This window comes from Salvelinus namaycush, chromosome 30 (genome assembly GCF_016432855.1).
Source record: "Salvelinus namaycush isolate Seneca chromosome 30, SaNama_1.0, whole genome shotgun sequence".
Lineage (NCBI taxonomy): Eukaryota > Metazoa > Chordata > Actinopteri > Salmoniformes > Salmonidae > Salvelinus > Salvelinus namaycush.
In genome coordinates, this window is record NC_052336.1 from 12,177,532 (window position 1) to 12,186,941 (window position 9,410).

The window sequence follows — 9,410 nt, forward strand, 5'->3', positions numbered from 1 at the left end:
GCATGTCTCGAGCAGGTTCCAGGCATTAAATTGCAAAATATGTGCGAGGCAACGCAGTGCGATCTGGCCGACACATGAACTCGAGTTGAAAGAGGAAAAGAGAAGGCAGATTTCTTCCCGACTTCTTTTATTCAGCTTGCAAAAAAGCACAGGCTCCACTCAAGCTTTCAGAAAAATCCCAACATTGAATAATACAAAATAAAGCAATGCCTCAACGGATGTTTGATATAGTTGCAAAGTAGGCTAAAGCAAGAAACAGCCTGTGCCTGCCCCAGAAACAGGATGGAAAAAAATCTAAATGTTCATGGTTAAGCTACATCACAAAACCAAAGATGAACACCCCTCGGAAAAGCGTTGATGAAAAATGTGTGTCGGCTATGACTCCATATAATGAAAACCTAGTTCCAAATCCACGCCGTCTTTTAATTAGGGAAACGAACACCCCTTGTGGCATTCAACGAAAGATGAGGGCTGTGGTGCTGAACGGACAGCACCAGTCTCTCTGAGTGCACACTCCTCACACTCCCTCCCTCCCTCCTCTCCTCCTCTCTCTCATCATCCCCCTCCCACTGTCTTTGAGACAAGACTCTTGCACTCCCTAGTCCCTTTTCTTTCTTTATATTCTCCTCCTTGATCCCAGATGCAGGACTGCTACAGGGAGATCAACATTGATTCTTGACAATTACTGTACATGTTCTGTATTCAATAAAGCTCTTGAATTCCTATATGCCTAAAACACAAATCCTTGAATGAGTGCCACTGCAACTTAATGTGTTCTTTTCGAAATTATGTTCACAGGAGAATGAGGAGAGAGCCTGCAGTATATGCTGTATACCATGAGGCAGGGTTGTATAGACTCCTTGTCATGGTTTTGTAATAAACATTAAATAACATTCATTAGTTCGAAAGGATGCACAGGTGCATGCAGCTAAATTGATGAGGGGTGTGTCGCGGACAGCTTTTTGGCCTCTGTCAGCACCATGGACAGGTCACATACTGGCTTCCACACAGGTGAATCACCTACATAAATATTTTGAGCATGAAGTTGAGTCAAGTTACTATTTGTAACAGTTAGTGCTCCATATATATATATACAGTATATATATATACACTACCATTCAAAAGTTTGGGGTCACTTAGAAATGTCCTTGTTTTTTAAAGAAAATGGGCATCTACGCCTATGTAGATATTCCATTAAAAATCTGCCGTTTCCAGCTACAATAGTCATTTACAACATTAACAATGTCTACACTGTATTTCTGATCAATTTTATGTTATTTTAATCAACAAAAAGTCCTTCAAGGCAGAGTTGCAAAGAAAAAGCCATACAACGCCTTGCAAAAGTATTCCTCCCCCTTGGCGTTTTTCCTATTTTGTTGCATTGCAACGTGTCATTTAAATAGATTTTATTTGGATTTCATGTAATGGACACACACAAAATAGTTCAAATTGGTGAAGAAAAAAATTAGTTGTTTCAAAAAATTATAAAAAATAGAAAACGGAAAGGTGGTGCGTGCATATGTATTCACCCCTTTGCTATGAATCCTTAAATAAGATCTGGTGCAACCAATTACATTCAGAAATCACATAATTAGTTAAATAAAGTCCATCTGTGTGCAATCTAAGTGTCACATGATCTCAGTATATATACACCTGTTCCGAAAGGCCCCAGTGTTACGGCTTTCATATTCCTCCTCCTCGGACGAGGAGAGGCGAGAAGGATCGGACCAATACGCGGAGTGGTTAGTGTCCATAATTTATTAGCATTGAACTGAACACTATATGAAGCAAGATAACAAATAGAAAATCAAACCGACAAACAGTCCCGTGTGGCACGAACACTGACACGAGATACAAACACCTACAAAACACACGTGAAACCCAGGCTGCCTAAGTATGATTCTCAATCAGGGACAACGATTGACAGCTGTCTCTGATTGAGAATCATACCCGGCCGAACACAAACATCCCAACATAGAAAATCAAACATAGACAAACCCACCCAACTCACAACCTGACCAACTAAATAAATACAAGAAAAAGGAAAACAGGTCAGGAACGTGACACCCAGAGTCTGCAACACCACTAAGCAAGGGGCACCACCAAGCAGGCGGCACCATGAAGACCAAGGAGCTCTCCAAACAGGTCAGGGACAAAGTTGAGGAGAAGTACAGATCAGGGTTGGGTTATAGAAAAATATCAGAAACGTTGAACATCCCACAGAGCACCATTAAATACATTATTAAAAATGGAAAGAATATGGCACCACAACAAACTTGCCAAGAGAGGGCCGCCCACCAAAACTCACAGACCAGGCAAGGAACGCATTAATCAGAGAGGCAACAAAGAGACCAAAGATAACCCTGAAAGAGCTGCAAAGCTCCACAGCGGAGATTGGAGTATCTGTCCATAGGACTACTTTAAGCCGCACACTCCACAGAGCTGGGCTTTACGGAAGAGTGGCCAGAAAAAAAGCCATTGCTTAAAAAAAATAAGCAAACATGTTTGGTGTTTGCCAGAAGGCATGTGGGAGACTTGTTGGTCAATTTCTTCAACAGATGAACAGGTCTATATAATTATCAAACATACATTAGTAATGGAAAGGAAACACAGACTCTTTGTTTAAGTATTAAAATTATCCTTTAGTAAAACAATTGTAGGCAGAAGTTGGTACATAGCTCTCCCCAGGTTCTGCAAAATGTCTAAGATTTCCTGTAACTCATATAGCCTCTCCCAGTCCTCTTGCGTGAGTTTCCCTGGCAACAACATTTTAATAAATCTAACCTCCCCCTGACAGCAACAACCAGCAGCAAGTTGGTTTGACCAAAACTTGACCTTTCATCACAAGTATAGGGACATAACAAGGTGAACGAATACAAGCATCATCTAACAAGTGGCTGTTTTCATCAAGCCTGCGGCAGCCTTGTGTTCTCGGAAAACCATTCGTATTCTCAAAACCTCAGATAGACAGGTGGGGCCCAGAAAGGAGGAGTATAAACGTAGGCGGTTTCCGCCTTCTGATAGTGTTTGAAGAGCACAACACTCAAAACAGGTGTTAACACACACACACACAAAGGTCTCCTAAAGAGGAGAACTTACAGTTTATCATAACACAATTTATTATCCCTTTAAAATGTACGAGGCCTTTGTTTAAAACCTCTTCACACTCCCCAAACATATGGAAGAAGGTACTCTGGTCAGATTAGACAAAAATGTAGCTTTTTGGCCATCAAGGAAAATACTATGTCTGGCGCAAACCCAACACCTCTCATCACCCCGAGAACACCGTGGCAGCATCACGCTGTGGGGATGTTTTTCATCGGCAGGGACTGGGAAACTGGTCAGAATTGAAGGAATGATGGATGCCGCTAAATACAGGTAAATTCTTGAGGGAAACCTGTTTTAGTCTTCCAGAGATTTGAGACTGGGACAGAGATTCACCTTCCAGCAGGACAATGATCCTAATTATACTGCTAAAGCAACACTTGAGTGGTTTAAGTGTCTTGGAATGGCCGAGTCAAAGCCCAGACCTCAATCCAATTGAGAATCTGTGGTATGACTTAAATATTGCTGGACACCAGCGGAACCCATCCAACTTGAAGGTGCTGGAGCAGTTTTGCCTTGAAGAATGGGCAAAAATCCCAGTGGCTAGATGTGCCATGCTTATAGAGACATACCCCATGAGACTTGTAGCTGTAATGGCTGCAAAAGTTGGCTCTACAAAGTATTGACTTTGGGGGGATGAATAGTTATGCACGCTCAAGTTTTCAGTTTTTTTGGTGTTATTTCTAGTTTGTCTCACAATAAAAAATATGTTGCATCTTCAAAGTGGTAAGCATGTTGTGTAAATCAAATGATACAAACCCCCCAAAAATAAATTTTAATTCCAGGTTGTAAGGCAACAAAATAGGGAAAATGCCAAGGGGGTGAATACTTTTGCAAGCCACTGTATCTCAGACTGGCCAATAAAAAGAAAAGATTAAGATGGGTAAAAGAACACAGACACTGGACAGAGGAACTCTGGCCAGCATCCTGGAGTCGCCTCTTCACTCTTGACGTTGAGACTGGTGTTTTACGGGTACTATTTAATGAAGCTGCCAGTTGAGGACATGTGAGGCGTCTGTTTCTCAAACAAGGCACTGATGTACTTGTCTTTTTACTCAGTTGTGCACCGGGGACTCCCGCTCCTCTTTCTATTCTGGTTAGAGCCAGTTTGCGCTGTTCTGTGAAGGGAGTAGTACACAGTATTGTACGAGATGTTCAGATTCTTGGCAATTTCTCGCATGGAATAGCCTTCATTTCTCAGAACAAGAATAGACTGATGAGTTTCAGAAGAAAGTTCTTTGTTTCTGACCATTTTGAGCCTGTAATCGAACCAACAAATGCTGATGCTCCAGATACTCAACTAGTCTAAAGAAGGCCAGTTTGATTGCTTCTTTAATCAGAACAACAGTTTTCAGCTGTGCTAACATAATTGCAAAAGGGTTTTCTAATGATCAATTAGCCTTTTAAAATTATAAACTTGGATTACCAAACACAACATGCCAATGGAACACAGGAGTGATGGTTGCTGATAATGGGCCTCTGTACGCCTATGTAGATATTCCATTAAAAATCTGCCGTTTCCAGCTACAGTAGTCATTTACAACATTAACAATGTCTACACTGTATTTCTGATCAATTTGATGTTATTTTAATGGACAAAAAATGTGCTTTTCTTTCAAAAACAAGGAAATTTCTATGTGACCCCAAACTTTTTAAAGGTAGTGTATATATACAGTACCAGTCAAAAGTTTGGACACACCTACTCATTCAAGGGTTTTTCTTTATTTTTACTATTTTCTACATTGTAGAATAATAGTGAAGACATCAAAACTATGAAATAACACATATGGAATCATGTAGTAACCAAAAAAGTGCTAAACAAAATAGATTTTATATTTGAGATTCTTTAAAGTAGCCACACTTTGCCTTGATGACAGCTTTGCACACTATTGGCATTCTCTCAACCAGCTTCATGAGGTAGTCACCTGGAATGCATTTCAATGAACATATGTGCCTTGTTAAAAGTTAATTTGTGAATTTCTTTCCTTCTTAATGATTTTGAGCCAGTCAGTTGTGTTGTGACAAGGTAGGGGTGGTATACAGAAGATAGCCCTATTTGGCAAAAGACCAAGTCCATATTATGACAAGAACAGCTCAAATAAGCAAAGAGAAATGACAGTCCATCATTGCATTAAGACATGGAGGTCAATCAATCGGGAAAATTTCAAGAACTTTGATAGTTACTTCAAGTGCAGTCAGAAAAACCATCAAGCGCTATGATGAAACTGGCTCTCATGAGGACTATCACAGGAAAGGAAGACCCAGAGTTACCTCTGCTGCAGAGGATAAGTTCATTAGAGTTACCAGCCTCAGAAATTGCAGCCCAAAAATATGCTTCACAGAGTTCAAGTAACAGACACATCTCAACTAGAGGTCGACCGATTAATCAGAATGGCCGATTAATTAGGGCCGATTTCAAGTTTTCATAACAATCGGAAATCGGTATTTTTGGGCGCCGATTTGCCTTTCATTTTATTTATTTTTTGTAAAAAAAAAATTACACCTTTATTTAATCTTTATTTAACTAGGCAAGTCAGTTAAGAACACATTCTTATTTTCAATGACGGCCTAGGAACGTTCTGCCTCGTTCAGGGGCAGAACGACAGATTTTTTACCTTGTCAGCTCGGGGGATCCAATCTTGCAACCTTACAGTTAACTAGTCCAATGCTCTAACACCTGATTACATTGCACTCCATGAGGAGCCTGCCTGTCACGCGAATGCAGTAAGCTAAGGTAAGTTGCTAGCTAGCATTAAACTTATCTTATAAAAAAAAATCAATCAATGACTGTCATTGCTCCAATGTGTACTTAACCATAAACATCAATGCCTTTCTTAAAATCAATACACAAGTATATATTTTTAAACCTGCATATTTATCTAAAATAAATTCAGGTTAGCAGGCAATATTAACCAGGTGAAATTGTGACATTTCTCTTGCGTTCATTGCACGCAGAGTTAGGGTATATGCAACAGTTTGGGCCGCCTGGCTCTTTGCGAACTAATTTGCCAGAATTTTACGTAATTATGACATAACATTGAAGGTTGTGCAATGTAACAGGAATATTTAGACTCATGGATGCCACCCGTTAGATAAAATACGGAACGGAATAAACGTTTTGTTTTCGAGGTGATAGTTTCCGGATTAGTCAAAGGTATATGGTTTAGAGAGAAATAGTCGACGCGTTATAATTCCTGTAATAACTTGCGGCTGAACTTGAAAGGGGTTCCTTCGTTATTTTACCGTTCATGTCTTCCATAGAGAATGTCTTGATCTACTTCAAATAAGGTATGTGTTTCGCGGAGGAGCAGACTGACAGGGGACCATGCAGACAAGCTCTGCTTTCTGCACTACAACCTAAAACTTAACTGGGAATATTGAAGACCCATGAAAGCTGGTGGTTCGTTTTAACATATGTTCTCATGTTATTTGAGACTAAATTGATTTTATTTATGTATTATACTAAGTTAAAATAAAAGTGTTCATTGTTCATTCAGTATTGTTGCAATTGTCATTATTACAAAAATGTGTGTGTGTGTATGATATATATATATAAATACATTTTTATTATTATTAATCGGCCGATTAATCGGTATCGGCTTTTTTTGTCCTCCAATAATCGGTATCGGTATCAGCGTTGAAAAATCATAATCGGTCGACCTCTAATCTCAACATCAGCTATTGAATGGAGACTGTGTGAATCAGGCCTTCATGGTCGAATTGCTGCAGAGAAACCACTACTAAAGGACACCAATAAGAAGACGAGACTTGCTTTGGCCAAGAAACATGAGCAATGGACATTAGATCGGGGGAAATCGTATTATTTATTTATTTTTTCAACCGCTGTGTCTTTGGGAGACGCAGAGTAGGTGAATGGATGATCTCTGCATGTGTGGTTCCCACCGTGAAGCATGGAGGAGGAGGTGTGATGGTGTGGGGGTGCTTTTCTGGTGACACTGTCTGTGATTTATTTAGAATTCAAGGCACACTTAACTAGCATAGCTACCACAGCATTCTGCAGCGATACGCCATCCCATCTGGTTTGCGCTTAGTGGGACTATCATTTGTTTTTCAACAGGACAATTTCCCAACACAACTCCAGGCTGTGTAAGGGCTATTTTACTAAGAAGGAGTGTTATGGAGTGCTGCATCGTATGATCTGGCCTCCACAATCACCGGACCTCAACCCAATTGAGATAGTTTGGGATGAGTTGGACCGCAGAGTGAAAGAAAAGCAGCCAACAAGTGCTCAGCACATGTGGGAACTCCTTCAAGACTGTTGGAAAAGCATTCCACATTCCTCATGCTTTGATGTCTGCACTATTATTCTACAATGTAGAATATAGTCAAAATAAATAAAAAACCTGAATGAGTAGGTGTGTCCAAACTTTTGACTAGTACTGTATATATAAGCTACTTAAACATAGTATACATACTTATAAATAGTATACTCATATACATTTAGTTGCCAGTATTTTAGGTACACCCCTCTAGTACCGGGTCGGACCCCCGTTTCCCTCCAGAACAGCCTGAATACTTCGGGGCATGGAAACGTTGCTAAATTGGTATCAAGGGACCTAATGTGTGCAGGAAAATTCCCAATACCATTACACCGCAACCACCAGCCTATACTGTTGGTACGTATACATAGTATACTTATGTGGAAAAAGTACTTATGTGGAGAGAGGTATGTATATTATGCAGTACAGACACTGCCCTGTTGTGGCAAAAGCTATTACGGGTAATTTCAGTTGTGCCCATTCAATCGTGTGTGTTAAAACAGCTTTCAAGATCATATGAGTTTATTAGCTTACAGACAGAATCCATTACCTTAGCAACATCAGGATACTCCAGATCAGTGATGTGATCTTAGACTGGACTCATCTATTGTCTTGGCCCACGGGTGGTTTTATTTGGCCCCAAAAATTTTCTGAGCTACAACAACCTAGGAGAGGGGGTGACCTTGATAATTTATTGTTAAAACGAGAGGCTGCTTGGATCTTTAACTTAAAGACCCTTGCTCCCTTCGGTCTCAACGTGGACTTTGATCTGAAGCCATTCTTGTGATTGTTGTGATTGTTGTGACTTTGCCATTGTGGTTGTTTGTAGGCTTGTGTGGTCTTAAGTGAGTATGATCGTATGTTATCCATTTGTATTTATTGTATGCTGCTCTTTCTATGCCATTTTAATATTTGAGAAATTAACCAATGATATTAGGCCACTCTTGGCCATGATTACAGACACCTGTGTGTCTTGACACTATTTAAACGAGTCATCCCGCAGTGTCTGTGATTGACTGCTTGCCTGTCGAAACGTTGGTAAATTAAATCTTTTTGCATCTGAGCTCCTAGAGTGTGCGGCTCTCCTTTATTTTTAAGTGAGCTACAACAGTTAACAATTTGGTAAAAAAAAAAAAAAAAGTTTATTGTTGGACCTTAAAGACTGTAAAAGCACCAGGAAATAATCTCCAAGTTATTTAAATGTGTGGAAATCTGTTCCCAAGTAAACCGACGCATAACAGAGAGACAAGTGATTGTATACAAACAAATGTAAGCAAGGTTTGAAATGATTATGTTTTAGTCAAATATTATATCTGTTTGAGCTTCTTGCGGTCAATTTGCAGTCCGCAAATTATGTTCCGTCCCCCCGAACAACCACTCAATAAAAAATAATCCCGCAGTTTAATCTAGTTGATGATCCCTGACCCCTGAATAGATTAGGCTAAAGAGATATTGTTACCGGCCATTAAAATGACTACTGATTGATGGAGCATTCATTACCATATCCCCAGGACCATTAAGGACGCAACTATGACCCACAAACACACAACTTGAAGAGTGTTGCATATAGTATGCTCAGCTATCCTCTTCATACATGATTCATGAAAAGTACAGTAAAAAATGGCAGAAAACATGAACCCATTAAAATGAAGATATAGTACAGTGCTGACACCCAGTGGACACAAAACAGCAATACATGGACAGCATAAAGCACCATCTGGAAGATTCCCTGCTGTTCAATTGTCATTTCAATATACCGAAATAGTAATTTATAAATGACTATGAGCTAGTGTGACTGCCTTACTCTATCCCCAAATCTAAGCTTGTATTACTACGTTACTTATAATCTTTGTTGTTATTGTGTCTTTATAACATACTGTATATTCAAATAGCTTGTGCCTATTGTATGCTGAAATACTTCCATACTAGATCTGCGCTCTATATCCTATATATATTTGGTGGTGATTTCTAGAGATGTGGTGTGAGGTATAGCTTCCCAAAGAATCACAATTGATGAATTACCCT